The following is a 16,848-nucleotide window of genomic DNA, read 5'->3' as shown; positions in this document are numbered from 1 at the left end:
TTTATAATTATGGTTCTGTGTGTCTGGGTTATCAAGGGTTGTTCTGTTTTGGCTCTCAGAGAGAGCCCACTGGACCAAATTTTAGCAGACTAGTCCAAGCTAGCTATTTATTCAATGTCTAAGCTAGCTATTTATTATTGTAACATTGTGTGGCCTATGTATGCTTTGGATTGCAAGAAAAGGTTACCCCTAAATGGTTCCCTCAATTATTGTATCATCATGTGATTAGATTTGTTTTTCCAATTGTTAGGCAAATGGGATGAGATCCCTTATGTTAAGGTGTTTATCTTGTTGCATAATAGAATTTCACCAGATACAGAGGTCTGATGGATAGTGTAGAGAAGAGACCTCCAAACACTTCCCTGATAACAAGACACAAGAAAGTCTAGTTAAGGCCCTGACCCTAGGACACAAGATTAGTAGCAGGAAGACCACCACTGTCACCTCCTTCTTTGCTGAAATAGGGCCCAGAGAGCAATAGCCCCAATCTTGTATGATGAATGAGGTGTTTCTTCCTCAAAGACCTGTCAGGACACTCAATTTGCCCTGCGAGTATCCCTACCCAGAGTTGGGTGGAGGGTGGAGGTGGGGCTTCCTCCTCCATCTCCTGCTTCTCCTGCAAGGCTGGACTGACAGCAATGGCAGAAGGCCAATAACCCATAGAAGGGTATCTTGACTATGGCTGTGGTGCTCCAGCAGGACAATGTGGCTGGAGCAGCAGATTGCCACAGCTTGAGCTGCCAAATGCTGTAAATCATCCCAGAGGAAATGAGGGCACTCAGAACCCTTCCTTTCCTCATGAATCTCTGAGGGCCAGTGGTGTCATTCTGTCATTCAGTCTTATCACTGATGAGAGAGTTAAGGAGCCCAGTCAAGAAACTGTTGCTACAGAATCATCTGAGGTAGTGGGGAATGCTGCCAACAAAGAAATATTAGCAAAAGTAATTGACCTTACTCATGAGAACAAAGGTGATCTTCAGGTTGTCATTGCTTTGAGTCTACTGAAGTCCCCCAAAGTGCAAGCTGATAAAAGAGATATTAACAAGATACACAAAGCAATCTCTGCAGAAACTGAATACTCAAAGAGAACATGCTGTGAAGTCTGGTAAGAAAATCCCAATCCCAAAGACTGGAGGAAAGTTGATGGTTAGTTACTTGGGCTGAAAAATGCTGGCCATACAATGTTGCTTCAGTGCTGTTATTCAGTCTCTCTTTTAATTAACTTAATTTGAAAGACTTGTCCTTAGCTATAGTCTGTCACAGAATGTATTTGTAAATTGTCCAAGTCACACAGAAAATAAAAATATCATATTTATGCCAGAGTTTGAGTATTTGTTTGTTCTGATGATGGGATCAAACTGCAATTTTTTTGACCCTTCAGCATCCCTGGATGTCTTAAAGAGAGCATTTTGGTCACCTGAGGAATAGCAACAAGATGTGAGTGAATTCACACACAAGCTCCTGGATTAGCTAGAGGATGCATACCAGCTAGATGTTAATGCTAACAGATATGCCAGAAACAAATCTGAAAACCTAGTAGTGCAGCTATTCTATAGTACTTTCCTCACTGAAAGAGTTTGTGAAGGAAATCTCTTTTGCAACAGTGAGACTTTTGGTCAATATCTCCTCCAGGTAAATAGTTATTGTAACTTATAAAAATGTTTGGAAGGGGCTGTGGTGGTGGGTGACATAGAGCTGCTTCTAACCATTCAGTGAAGTATAGAAAAGAATGTTGGTTTACAAAACTACATGCAGTGTTCACCTTTGAACTGTCAAGATTTGAGTTCAGTCAATCCCTTTATTAGCCAGAAAAAAAATCACAATAAGCTGGAATTTCTTCATATCATTTATATGGGCAGATACATGTATAGAAACAAAGAGCTTGTTTGAAGTAAAAGAGAGTATATACAGAAGTTGAAGAAAGAAGCAAAGTCCTAGAGAAAAAACTGGAAATGTATGTGACATACAGCTCATGCCCAATTTGTTTCTCATTTCAGACATGTTGAAATATGTTATTGAATTTGCCAGTACAAAACTTGCCTCAGAAACTTCTATATCTCATAGTGGCACAGAATGACATTACCACCTTCTTCAGTGCATTGCCCAGTCTCTGACCTGACATTCGAGGAAAGTACAAGAAAAGAAAGATCTTTTCAGGCTATGACAATAAATAAGCCCCTTACAACTTCCTGGTCTTCTGTGGAAATGCCTTCATACCCAGCTCCTTGAACAACCACACATGAGAACATACACTTGTGTAAGACCTGTCTTCTCAGGTGGAGGCGTGAGATTGAACAGGACATACAAAATTTTTTAAAAAATGTTTGCAAACATTAACCAAACTATTATGCATGAGTACTATGATCCTCTCTCCTTCTAGGTTCCTTAGAGTCACTTGCGCACAGTTCTTGTTCATGAAGTTTAAGCAAATGCTGGACACTACTGTGCCTATATCTATAATCAACCCTAACAAGTCTGGTTGAATTACAATGGCATCTCTGTTACCACATCTTCCTGGAAAGAACTTGAAAGAGATTCTCATGGAGGCCTGAATAATGTTAGTGCTTACTTTTTAAGGTATATTAACAACAAGCTACCCCACTTCAATGCAGACTCAACCCCAAGTAAAACAAATCAGACAAGCTACAAAACAACGAGCTACCCCACTTCAATGCAGACTCAACCCCAAGTAAAACAAATCATACAATTAGGAAAACTGGAAGCCTTATCTGTTGAACTTAAGCATTACATTCAGGAAGATAACTGGAGATTTGAACAGGAAGTAGAGGAGTAGGAAGAAGAGTAGTCTTCTAAGGTTCAAACGGAATTCTTCACCAACTCAACCTGGAGTGAGGCATTCCATGAGGAATACTCCAGGCTCTATCATCTGGGAATAGGATGTGCTTGCAAATCTAGGGAATTTTAGCTTCTTGATACTGAGTTAGAGTATGGATCTTCCTAATATTAAAAAGAACAAGGATTGAAAATGAATTATGGCTGAATTTGAATGTGTATAGAGGGTTGTGAGAGTTTTAATTTGAAAGCAAACAAACCTCAGCTCTCAGTTCTATGCTTGCTTTTGGATATTGTAGGGGCCCAGGGGAGCTTGGTTGTTTTGCTTACAGCAAGAATTTTCATCTCTCTGTTGTGAGAACAGTTGGCACACTAGTAGGTGAGAGAATGTCTCTACCTCTGGGGTTTCTGGCCATTTGGACCTAGGAGAGGTTGTCTGTGGGATCAGTTAGTATGAGACAAGATTCTAAGGCACGTTCTAGTTCCCCCCTTTATTTTTGTCTGAAACTTTGTCTGTCTTTCTGTTTTGAATGGAAATTGAGGGTTTCTGAGAGTTAAAAACTTCACATTAAGTTGGAAAGAAAACAATGGAGAGCATAAGACATGTAAATGCAATTTTGGTGGATGTTGGAAGGACAAAGATTTTCCTTTTTGGTTTGTATTTTTCTTCCTACCTGATCCCTACAGGATTTGGTATTCTTAATGACTAATTAATTACATAAAGCTTCTTTGTGTGAAACCAGTAAGACCAAAACTACAAGTTTCAAATTGTAGTTTTGATAATCAATATTTTGACTGGAATGTCATGACTGAAGGAGGAATGCCTGGACTCTGGAAGTTAGCAGAAAGCCTTGAGGGACTGAGATTGACTTTCAAAGCTAATGTAAGCCTACTGAGCTAATGTCCTGGTACCTTGTTTGGTTGTGTGGTTCATGGCAGTCTTTTCAGGGAAGGAATGAAGGCTGTTTTCCTGAAAGATGGCAAGGAGGAACCTTAAGACACAGTGGGAACCTCAAGGACTTGAGGAGTACAGGCACTGCAGGCAAAGGCAGATGACAAGTCTGTGGCTTGGTTTCTGTGCCCTCAAGAGCTGAATAAGGGTCAGTTTAAAGGTTCACTGTGTAAGCTCTAGCAAAGCTTATTTAAAGAAGCTAGTAATCAATTGCTGCTCTTGTACTCATGCAAATGATGAGGCAAAATTAAAAACTGAAAGTCTCTTTGATGACAATGAGGATAATGTTAAGGAGAGGAATTCACAATTCTCAATTGTAGGTATCAGACTGTAGTGACACAGTCTTTAAAGTTTTGTTCTTACTTGGAAGCTGAACTTATTTACCTCAACAACAGATGACACCACCAGAGATGTTTAATTTACAGACATGAAGGATTTGTCAAAGTGTCACTGCATGATATCATTCCAGCAAAGGCCTTGCAACTGGATGTCTTCTACAGAAACAGCCTTGCAGACTCAGAGGCAGGTTTGTGATTTGTTGTGTGAATTAATCTGTGTGTTTTTCCTTCTGTTTTCATAGGGAAGGTGCCTATGACCTCATTTACCTGGGTGTTTCATTACACAGTATAGACCTCATTTAGGAAGCCTGTCTGCATCACCACTTCCTGGCACTCAGTGGTTTAGCTGGACAGGGTCGTTTAGTTGGCAAAGTATGGGGTAGCCTAATAGCTTCACTTTAAAACTGTTTTCATTTTCTGCCCTAATGGTTTAGTCATAAAGGGTCCAGAAATGTTAAAGGGACAGCTTCAGAATATTCCCCTCAGCCTAATTTGAGTTAAGTAGAATGGGCAGTAGGGCTTTGGACAGGTGTGACACGCCTTGCACACCTTCCTCCAAGGGAGCCACTCTTTCTTAATAGGAGGCACTGTAGAATTAGTCCCTACCCCTTTCATTTAGTTGTCATGGTTTTAATTATGCCTTCTAACCCTCTTGCTAAATTTGTAACCTCCAGAATATAACAAGGTTACCAATTTGTCTAGCAATACCATCCTTTGGATATCGCATATACCACTTTCCAGGGACAACCAACTGACCTGGGTTTTGCAAGATCCTTCTCCCTCATGTAAAGACTCCACCCAAGACCCCATTTTATTAGGGATCTCTAGACCAAGGGCTATGTAAGACTATGGTCTTGATGAGCAGAAAGTAGTTACTGAAGAACAAGACTTTCACCCATTTGTCTTTGTAAGATTATAAAGTCCAAAAGTACTAAAGGTAGGGATTATAATGGGGAGATCTGGCTGGATCACTGGGCAGAGGGGAGTGGGGACCCCAGGAGCAGCAAGAGATGTGTCAGTCCCAATATGGGATAGGGATTGGAAAACACTGAGGAATGCTAATGAACAACTGACCTGGCAAATGGGCATCATGACATCATGGAGGGATACATCATCCTACGTGTTTCTGCTATGCAGAGGATTTGGGGCTGGACTATATAAAGCAGAGAGCATGGAAATGCCACTCTTTGTTCTTTCCTCTTTCCCGGCTGCCAGTGAAGCAGGAGACAGCATAGGAAGAACTCTGAGACTGCAATACTGTCACTGGCCAGCATTTAGCACCCTGGTTGCCAGGAAACACCTTTTACCAATTAGATAGAATAAAGAGAAACTGAGGCAGGGAGGAGACAAGTCTCACATGCTAACTCAGTAGTCCTAAGCCTGTTCTGATAATATTGCTAGGTGTTTCAATATCACAAGAAACAATATATTAACAAGAAAGAAAGCCTTGAAACTGTGCTTTCATCCCAAGGCCTGAATGTGGGAGAGGGTCCCTGGGCCCAAAGAAAGAGCCCATAAATAACTTTGGTTAATTGCCTACCTCTGGTCACTATCTATTTTAGGAGGGAGTCCTTGGTGCTTACAGAAAGAGCCCATAAATAACTTTGAAAAGCGACTCAATTTTAATTAACTGTCAGGTATTTGTTTTACAACAAGATGACAAAATGGGGTCTGGAGAAAAATAAAAATTTGGATAATCACATTCCCCTAGGAAAGCTGGCACCACATTTACCTATTAATCAATATGTAACTTTTTCTCTCCTATCCCACCAACTATATAAGTCCTGAGAACAAAGGACTCTCTCTATCTATCTATCTATCTATCTATCTATCTATCTATCTATCTATCTCAGGCTCAGGATGCTCTCACCCCCCCTCTGTCTCGGGGTCTCAGGGGGCTCTTGGCTCTCTGGCCACAGGGCCTCTGGCCACCTGGCCTCAGGCTGCCCAGGGGCTTGCCACCCTGGTATTCAGCCGCTCTTGCTTTTCTCACACTGCTTTGCTCTGAAACTTTCCCTTTCACCCCCTATTCTACCCAGTCCTGTTCTCTTCCATGGAAGCAAGCCACTAATAAACGGATTACAAACTACTACATTTGCTGATATGTAATTCTTTATGTGCATCAGCAAGAAAAACCAGGTCTCTCCCGTTAACACCAGGAGGTCAAATCCCTGGGCAGGCAGGCCCTGGAGACTACATGGTCTGGGAACATTATCAGTGCCCTTACCCAGCACAGGAAGCTGCTGCAGCACGGGCAACTAGAGCTGCACTCTGTGGGTGCTGCCTGGCCAGGATCACAGATGAACCAGAGGGCAATGGCCAGAGGAAAAGGGCAGCACTCCATGAATAGGACACCCAGACACACAGACTCCAAAAGATTCATGAAACCAGGCAGCAACTGCAAACCAGTTAAGCCAGCTGCATTTCTTAGGCAGTACTTTTGTGGGGAGAAGTTTTTAGAGCAACCTTCAACTGATCTGGCAGAGGGTGGCAGGGTGATTTTCTTTGGGTGTCTTAGAAGAATCAGGCCTTTAGGTAAAATTTGCCATTATTTCAAACTGTATATCCTTTGTGTTTTCTATTTATTTATTTACTTATTAGATTATTCTTATTTATTCTATTACAGTTGTCCCAATTTTTCACCTTTTGCCCTCCTGTGCCCAACTCAGCCCTGCTCCCACAGTCAATCCCCACACCGTTGTCCATGTCCATGGGTCTTTCATCATATTCTTTGACTAATCCCTTCCCCTTCTTTCCACCATCACCCCCACTCTGGCAGCTGTCAGTATGTTCCATGTTTCCATGACTCTGGTTCTGCTTCGCTTGTTAATTTACTTTTTACATTAGATTCCTCTTATCCATGAAATCATATGGTATTTGTCTTTCACCAACTGGCTTATTTCACTTAGCATAATAGTCTCTAGCTCCAACCATGCTGTCACAAATGGTAGGAATACTAGGTAGAAGAAAGCAAGAAAGAAGAAATTCCTACCTTTTGTATATCCTTTGAATAAAAGATTCCTTCCCCTTTCCACCAAACTCTGCCTCCAGAGTTTTAGCCCGTTGGTGGTGAGTGGTAGGATCCCACTGGTTGTTTGGTGACAAGTGCACCTGTCTAACTCAGGACCCAAACAGTGAGCAATGGGTAAGAAAAAGCTGGTACTGATCATCAAGTGACAAATAGGAAACTGCAGGTCTCAAGTGAGGAACAAGCGAGAGAGAAAGTGTTTCTTTGTTCCTCTGGGGCTATATTCCTTTTGGGTGTAAGACGGGCTAGATATTTCTCAGAAGGCCAATTAACTTCCTAAACTTACACTCACTTTGGGTGGGTCTGCTTCCCAACCAATCCCTTCTTTCTCCAGGGTAGACTGGCAGGCCTCTTTGGGCCAGCATCCTCCAACTGCCGTTCTGACTTCTATGGAACATGTGTCTGCCTCCCCTGACCCCACCCTCAACCTGGTACCAGAAAGGCAGGGGCAAGGGCTTGTCTCCCTACCCAATTATCTTTCTAGCTTTTGGCTTGCTTGTGTCACTATCCATTCAACCTTCTGGCCATTAGCATACTCAGGACCCATCCATTCATGCTCAGTATAAGAACCCCCCCACCACCAGTATTCCAACAGGTAAAGGAGACTCTTCTGACTCTTTTCTGACCCCAAGCTGCCTAGCTTCCCTGCCCTTGTTGCCAAAGGCCACATTGCAGCAGCTGCAATGGCTTGACCATCTCCTGGCCAATGCTCCGCTGCTGCTAGGCCAAACCACTGGGAGCTTCCACTGGGAGAGGTGGCACTCTGCCACTGGGGGTATCTTCCAGGGTTTCTACTGCTTCTGGGCCAGGTGGCTGTGTGGCCAACAAGCCATGATCAACTAAGTCTCCAGGTTTTTTGCCCCATCTTCAGAATGTTGAGTGCCTCAGTTTATGAGAAGGGATGGGCAGAGCATATGCACTCATCCACCACTAACAGTAAAGGCTCTAAGATGATAGTGGTCTGTTTCCACAGAATACACTTGCTATAATACCCTATGGATCAATGGCGGTCTTCATGTTTTGGGGTGAGTACCTTTCATTTTTCACATACAAAATGGAAAACAGGGAATCTGATAGTAGGGACACTCAAGAGCAAATAAATTTATTAAACTCTCCTTTAAGTTTTTAAAACCCGTGTCAACCTTTTCTTCCCTTAAAATTTGGGTAGGGTTGTTTTTAGTAAAACATACAGAAGTATGGCCATAAGAAAGAATTTTGATCCAATTTTGGCAATAATCAACTAGCTCAAGAAAACTTCACATTTAACTCTTAATTTTGGATTTTAGACAGCTTAGGACATCATGAAGCCTGGATATAAATGCAGATATGTTCTCATATCTGATGCTCTAAATGTTGAACCTAGGTATAGACAAACTGCAATTTATCCTTGTGACTGCATGTCCCTTAACAGAAAAGCATTAGCAAGTAGATGTTGTCTTCTTGTGAGGAGACTTGGGTAGAAGTGCAAAAATTCAATTTACTCACATATTGCAACAAAGTGGGGCCCTTTATATTACCCAGATTAGCCTTTAGGATTTTTGAGAAATAAAGACTCTTAGTCAAACCTTTAGGCATTACTGTCCAGGTGAATTTTTTTCCTCCAAAGTGAATTAAAAAGACATTTACTAGCTTCATCAACTGGGATACTGAAGAATGCCCCACATAATCCATTACAGTGAGGAATTTACCTTTAGTTGGAATAGATGATAGTAACATATGAAGATTAGGAACAACAGGGTATTGAGGGAAAACAATGGGGTTTATTGCTCAGAGGTCCTGGGCAAACCTCCAACCTTGGGCCTTGGGTTTTCTTGCAGTTAAAATAGGAATATTATACACACTAACACAAAGGATTATGGGCTTTATACTTTGAAAGTCTTCTTTAGTTGTGGGGCATTGATTGATTCTGGGAAGGGACTTGAATCTTGGCATAAGATACACTGTAGGTTTTGCCAATGTCATTTGAAGATTTTGCCCTTAAAGATGATGGCAGCTGGACCAATATAGACTAATGAACAGTGCTCCCTAATTCAGTTATAGTGCCATTAGAAATAGAGCAAATAAAATATGTCCAAGGGTCATTTACTTTGAAAAGAGAAAATTTTAGACTCCTGGTAACATTGAAGCCTCAAAATACCAATCAGCATATGCATTTATTTTTCTTTCTTTATTTACTTACTAATTTTTTAATACAATGGGGTAACATTGGTTAATAAAATTATATAACTTTCAGGTGTACAATTCTATAATACATCATCTGTATTGTGTATACTGTATACTGTATTGTGTGTTCACCATCCCAAGTTAAGTCTCCTTCCCTCACCATTTATCCCTCTTATACATTCTTCTACCTCCTCCAACCCCCTTTCCCTCTGGTAATCACCATACTGTTGTCTGTGTCTATACATTTTTTCCTTCACTGAATCCCATCACCTTCTTCAACCAGCCTCCAACCCCTTTTCCCTCTGACAACTATTCGTCTGTTCCATGTATCCATGCCTCTGTTTCTATTTTTACCAGTTTGTTTTGTTATTAGATTCCACATATGAATAAAATCATATGATACCTGTCTTTCTCTGACTGGCTTATTTCAGTTAACAAAATGCTCTATAGGTCCATCTACATTGTCCTGGAAAGTAAGGTTTCCTTCTTTTTTATGGCTGAGTAGTATTCCATTATGTAAAAATACCACAGCTTTTTTATCCACTCATCTGCTGATGGGCACCTAGGCTACTTCCAAATCTTGCCTATTATAAATAATGCTGCAATGAACCAAAGAGTACATATAATTTTTCAAATTAGTGTTTTGGATTTCTTGAGACAAATCCCACAACTGCAGTTTCTGGGTCATAAGGAATTTCAATTTCTAATTTTTTTAAGGTAACTCCATACTTGTCTTCACAGTGGCTGCACCAGTCTGCATTTCCACCAACAATACATGAAGGTGCCCTTTTCTCCACATCCTTACCAGAACTTGTTGTTTGTTGGTTTATTGATGATAGTCATACTGACATATGAGGTGATATCTCATGGTGGTTTTAATTTGCATCTATCTGATGATTAATGATGTTGAACATCTTTTCATATGTCTATTGGCCATCTGTATATCATCTTTGGAGAAGTGTCCTTTTAGGTCCTTTGCCCATTTCTAAATTGTATTGTTTATATTTTTGTTGTTGAGGTTTACAAGTTCCTTATAAATTTTGCATATCAACTGCTTATCAGATGTGTTATTGGAGAATAGGTTCTACCATTCAGTAGATTATCTTTTCAATTTGATGGTTTCCTTTTCTGTGCAAAAACTTCTTTTTTTTTTTTTAATTGTGTATTTTTTCTGACATGTTTAAGTTGTTTTTTTTTAAAGATTTTATTTATTTATTTTTAGGGAGGGAGGGAAGGAAGAGAGAGAGAGAGAGAGAAACATCAATGTGCGGTTGCTGGGGGTTATGGCCTGCAACCCAGGAATGTACCCTGGCTGGGAATCGAACCTGGGACACTTTGGTTCCCAGCCTGCGCTCAATCCACTGAGCTACGCCAGCCAGGGCTGAAAAACTTCTTAATCCGGTGCAGTTCTATTTGTTTTATTTTTGTTTCCATTGACTGAGGTAATATATCAGAAAAAAATATTGGTACAAGAAATGGTCGTAAAATAAATGCCTATGTTTTTCCTAAGATTTTTATGTTTTTGAGTCTAACATTTAAGTCATTAATCCATTTTGAATTTATTATTATATATGGTGTAAGAAAAATGGTCTAGCCAGTCCTTTCAATCTTGCCAATTTCAGAGCTATGGTCATCCAATTCAGTTTTTAAAGAGTAAGCTTGGGAATTCAAAAGTTCCCTATTATGGTCACTGGTATTCTAAACTAATTTTGGTCAAAATGGCCCATTTTGTTGGAAATACACATGGGGAGAAACTGTTTTTTAAATACAAAATTGGCTGGGAACTCTGTGAAAATGGGTTCACCTTCAATATATTTGGGTAATTAGCATCCCACTTTTGAGAAATAGTCTTGTTTTGTTCTTGTTTGTTTGTTTGTTTTTCCTTCCTAGAGCAAAAACCCAAACACTCTCCAGGCAAAACTCCAGCATAATTACAGTGGGAAAATCCCAGTCCTGATGGATCAGGTCAAAGACTGAACCCAATAGTTCCAATGGGACAGTCTAACTCCCAAAAGGAGTTGGACCAAAGGTTCAATAACACAATTCCAGAACAATACCTAGGATCCCAAAGAAGTCATGCTGAAGGCTAAATAGCATAGTTCCAATGGAACAGACTGGTCACAAAGGAATCTGGCTGAATACTGAGGACCACAGTTCTCACAGAACAACATGGTCCCAAAGGAGGAAGGACAATGTGCCAATGGAGGACTCACAAACAAACAAGGTCTCAACTAGAAAAGGACAACAATTTAAATCAGATACCAAATAAAAAATGTCACCCTGGCTGGTGTAGCTCAGTGGATTGAGTGCAGGCCTGCTAACCAAAGGGTCACTGGTTCGGTTCCCAGTCAGGGCACATGCCTCAGTTGTGGGCCAGGTCCCTGGTTGGAGGTGCATGACAGGCAACCACACATTGATGTTTCTCTTTCTCTCTCCCTTCCCTTCTCTATAAAAATAAATAAATAAAAATATTTTTTAAAAAGCAGCATCTTTCATATAAAAAAATGTCAAAGTGCAAAAAGAATAGGAGCTCCCATCCAAGAGAAAGACTTACCTTCAAACTCTTAAGTCCTCAAGGGAGCAGTAAGCTCTGTGACTACTGCACCAGCTTACTCATCAACCTTGGAGTTGACAGGGGTCTTCTCTGGATCCCAGTAGGGGGCACCAGATTATGTTGACTTTAATCAACTAGGCAGCCAGGTATTTCTCCAGCAATTTTTTGTTTTTCAGGAACAACAAAGAATTGCAATTCAAGCCATGTGGTCTAATAGCAAAACACATGCAAGTACTAAGAAACAAAAGGGGAAACACTTTTATAGAGAAGAGGAAGTTGGGAAAGCTATTATAAACAGTTTTTCCTTTTGGCCTCCGAGATCAATTTAGGACATGAGAGCTCCCCCTTCTGGACCCCTGACTTCATTTTAAATGAGGTTTCTGTTTATTAATTCCTACATCTTCAGATAATCTGTCTCAGGTAGGATTGCCCCTCCATACTGCAGACATATAGCTCATGGAGTTATGTATAAACTAGTAATGAGCATATACTACATGTTAGACACTATACTAAGTGCCATTGATGCAAAAGGACTATGTCACAGTGATGACTTTCTGGTCCACAAACAGAACTTCTTTCGTTTTCAAAACTCATTAGACTGATTTTGCAATTATTTCTTGAAGTCTAAGTGACTCCTACCTCTTGAAAGTCTGCACCTTTTCTTACCACAATTTTCTTTCTCCTATGCAGCTTTTCATAGGTGAACCTTAACTTTCCTCCAATATTCATTAGGTTGCTATTTGAGTTATATTTTACTACAATCTATGCAATATCCTGAGATTCTGACTGCCTTAATCAATTTTAATGAACAGTTTCAATATACATCTCTTCTCATTCCAAAGCTCTATCCTTTTGGGGGCTCCCACTAACTTTCTATTTTAGGCCTAGAGACACCCATCTTCCAGTTAATGGCCAAACTTGAAATAATAGCAGTCATCTCTTCACCTTGTCTCTCTTATGCAGTCATCTAGAATTATCCTGAGGAGTTGAAGAAGACAGACTTTAATAATCCCTCAGTAAAAAAAAATAGAGGTAATACCAGCAAAGATAAATGGAAGATTATTTCTACAAGGCTCAACTCTGTAAGACTGTAAGTCTGTAAGTCTTGAGCCTCAAGACTGTAAGGCTCAACCCTCCTGGTGATTGAAGGATAAAAATAATGACCAAACCTCATTTAGAGTAATGTTTTACTCCAAAGGTAATAGCTAGCCATTCCTTACCTCCCAAACAGTAAACTAAAGCATCATATATTAAGATAGAATGTGAATAATTCTAAATCCTTAACATGAAAGTTTCTAGACACTAAAGTATTAAAAAATATCTAGCATAGAGTTATCAGTTATTTAGAGATGATTTACATGCAATCCTATCCAGAAACAGATTGATTCACTATTCAAAATCCATATATCTTGTGCTAACTAGTTTGTAGTCAGTCATTGGATTCCATTTTCTTGATTCCTTGATTTTGCACTTTTGGGGTTTTAGGAATAGATTTATAGCTCAATATTTGCTTCTTATTTAGACAGATTACCTAGTCAGGGGTCATTTTTTTAGCCATACTGAAGATTAACTTGACTTAATAAAAATTAATCTTTACTATTCAATGGGACTGAGCTGGACCAGATGTATAAACTATAGAGAAATCTGAGAATGAGATATCTTAGCAGGAACAAGCTACCTCTGAGGGAAAAGAGAAGGTACCCTGTTCCTTAATATTCTGTTGATGTAGTTTCTTTTTTTAAATTACTTTATTGTTGTTCAGTTACAGTTGTCTGCATTTTCTCCCCACCACTATGCCCCACCCCAGCCAAACCCACTTCCCTCCCTTGCTTCCACCCTCTCCCTTGGGTTTGTCCATGTGTCCTTTATAGTAGTTCCTGAAAACCCTTCTCTCCACCATCCTCTCCCCCCTCCCCTCTGGCTATTGTTAGATTGTTCTTAATTTCAATGTCTCTGGTTATATTTTTTTTGCTTTTTTCTTTTGTTGATTATGTTCCAGTTAAAGGTGGGATTATATGGTATTTGTTCCTCACTGCCTGTCTTATTTCAATTAGCATAATGCCCTCCAGTTATAATGCACGTGTTTGCTTCTGGAATGATGAGTCTTGGGGCAGTCCTAAAAATGAATAGACAACTACACAGAGCATGGCCCAATAAAATTACTTTTGTTTATTTTTGGTCTATTCAGAACTGTTTATACTTAACTAAGTTTTCTTATGTAGTTATTTGGAAAGTATGAGTCTAATCATTTTGAATAAACACACATTTTTCATCTATATAAATGTTGATATTCATATATTATATACAGTTATATATGAAATCTTTTCCCTTAATTGACAAAAGTGAGGAATAAAACAATATTTATTCCCTTTGTCATATGTGTGGAAAGAAATTTAGCATTTTTTTTTTGCTCTTTCCTATTCTTCTTCCACCTCCACTGACAAGTTTTTCATTTTTCTACTATCATCTTGGACTTTAGGTCCAAATTGTTATATGAGATTATGTAAGTAACGTATTTAACCAACATTAAACCCTTAACAAATGGAACCAGTGTTGATGTAAAATTATGATTTTTTCTGTTAAAAAAGTTTTTATTTGCACAATTATTTAGAAGATAATATTCATAATTTATATAAATGATTTCATTTGTCCATGTTAATTTTTCTGCTATATTTCCCCACTCTTGAATTAGTTTACTATTTCAGTTGGATAAAAACCACACTTCTTCAGGAAGGGTCCATTGTTGTTATGCTTTATGCAGCATCTTTTAGGAAATATTATTTTTCTAATGATTTGCATATGAATAACCATTTGAAAATCTTGAGTTGGAATAGGTAGATCAATTTATAAAAGTGTAAGATACTACTTGGTAATGAAGAAAGTCTAAGAACAGCTTGTTCAATTATAATTAGATATCCATGAGATTTTTTTCCCTAAAAATTAAAAAATTCAGCATTTGAAATTGTTCACTGATTTGTTTATTTTATTGGGTACATTTAAGCTTTTGTGCTCTGTATTTTACTGGTAAGGTTTCTTCCATTAATTTGAGAGGCCTATAGAGAACATTAATTTGTATTTATAAGATCAGTATACCTTTCACATTTTCTCTCATTTACTTTTGGTTATTTTAAATTCTCAAAATTTGCTCTAGAAGTAATTTCATAATACTTTAAAGAAGAATTTATTTTTTTCATTTTCGTTTGAATTTTTCATCTCAGAATTATTTATCCTCAAAATGAATGTTCTTTAATATTTTTGGTTGAAGGGCTAAATAGTAATTTTAAGTTTTTTCTATTTCTTCGAGTAAATCTATTTCAGATTTACTGTGAATTTACTGTCTCTATTTATTGTGAATTTTCATAATGTTCCCTTCCTTTGAATTGCTGCATCCTCTCATATGTATAATGATTTTTTCTCTTTGCTCCCTCTTGTTAGGGAGACCTATGAATATCTCTATTACTTTATAACAAATTAAGAGTTTAGAGTATGTCAGAAATTGTTGACTGTCTCTGAAGATTCAAATGAGAAGAGACCCTTGGGCCTGGTTTTTGGTCCTTGTGAGAGACAAATGGGTGAAGACATTCTGCACTGACATTTCTGCTTCTAGTTGAAGTCCATTGCATGAGTTACTGTCATCTCCAATTTCTCTCTTGGTCTCTTTCCCAGGAGGCAGACTCATGAAGAAGAAACAACTGATTTTCAAGGATATTCTTGCCAAAGTTCTGCACCTGTAGGTAATTTCAGGAAGAACCCAAGAGGCTTTGATGTGCCAAATTATCTCTGTTATTACTGTTAAAAATTGTATTGTTTTGCCAAAAAATATACATTGAAGTCTTAAGCCCTGAAACCTATGAATGTGACCTTATTTGGAAATAGAGACTCTGTAGATTAATAGAAACTCTGTAATCAAGTTAAGACAAGGCCATACTGCATCAGGGTGGCCTTAAACCTCTGATGAGTGTCCTTAAAAGAAGAAAAAATCTTGGATATAAAGACACAGGGAAATGGAGGCATAAATTGGAGTAATGCATCTACAAGCCAAGGAATGCCAAGAATTTCTAGCATCCTCCAGAAGCTAGAAGAAGTGAGAAAGGATTCTTTTCTAGTGCCTTCAAGAGGAAACATGGCCCACTGAAATGTTGGTTTCAGGCTTCAAGAATACAGAATTGTGGAGAATAAATTTGTTTTAAGCCACCCAGTTTCTTCTCTCTTTTAGTTCATTCCTTGGTCAAGCCAGCTGCCATGTCATGTAGCAGTTTGTCCAGTTTCTCATGGCAATGGACTAAGACCTGCCAATCATCTATAGAGTCAGTTCAAAAGCAGAACACACTACCGCATTAGTGTTCAATGAGACCATAGCCCAGGCCAATAGCTTAACTGCAACCTTGTGAAAAGTACTGAACCAGAGGTACCCAGTTAAGGTCCCCCTGAATTGTTGATGCATAAAAACTGTATAATAATAATGTTTATTGTTTAAAGCCATGTAATTTGTCATGCAGTTGTATATAATTAGTATATTTAGGTACATCACTCTGACTTCCTTCACCATCCATCCATTTCTATGACATAGACTTGAGATAAAAGCAGCCAACTGTGTGAGTCATTCATTCACTCATGTATTCATTCACTCTATTTTGTCCTGCCAAGTAAACTTTTTACTATAGCTATAGCAATGAACAATTCTTAACCCTAATGGTGCTTAGAGTTAAGTTATTTTATTTTCCGTAAAACTTAGCAGGCTCCTCTGCTGAGGAGAGAGAAATGGACAAATACAGAAAGGAAAGAAAGGGACAGAACCTAATATATGAGTGCCAAATTCGTTAAATATTCTTCTAGGCATTTTCATATATTTCATTCAGTTAATAAAACTCTTTGAGACTTACAAGAAAGTTTTATCTTCTTTATACATAAGAAAATCTATAAAGTTACAGTTGCTTGTACATGTTTCCACAGTTAACAAACAATAAACCTAGAAACCAAGTCAACCCTGCCTTATTGATCTTTATATCGCTACATTGCA

General features: G+C 38.8%; 1 pseudogene; it reads left to right on the top strand.

Moving 5' to 3' along the window:
- Window positions 1–678: 678 nt before the first annotated feature.
- On the top strand, window positions 679–2,806 carry LOC123816326 (annotated as a pseudogene).
- The last annotated feature ends 14,042 nt before the right edge of the window (window positions 2,807–16,848 follow it).

The sequence above is a fragment of the Phyllostomus hastatus genome, unplaced genomic scaffold (genome assembly GCF_019186645.2).
Source record: "Phyllostomus hastatus isolate PE091 unplaced genomic scaffold, TTU_PhHast_1.1 phas_contig_2, whole genome shotgun sequence".
Taxonomy (NCBI): Eukaryota; Metazoa; Chordata; class Mammalia; order Chiroptera; family Phyllostomidae; genus Phyllostomus; species Phyllostomus hastatus.
This window is presented reverse-complemented; position numbering and strand designations above follow the sequence as displayed.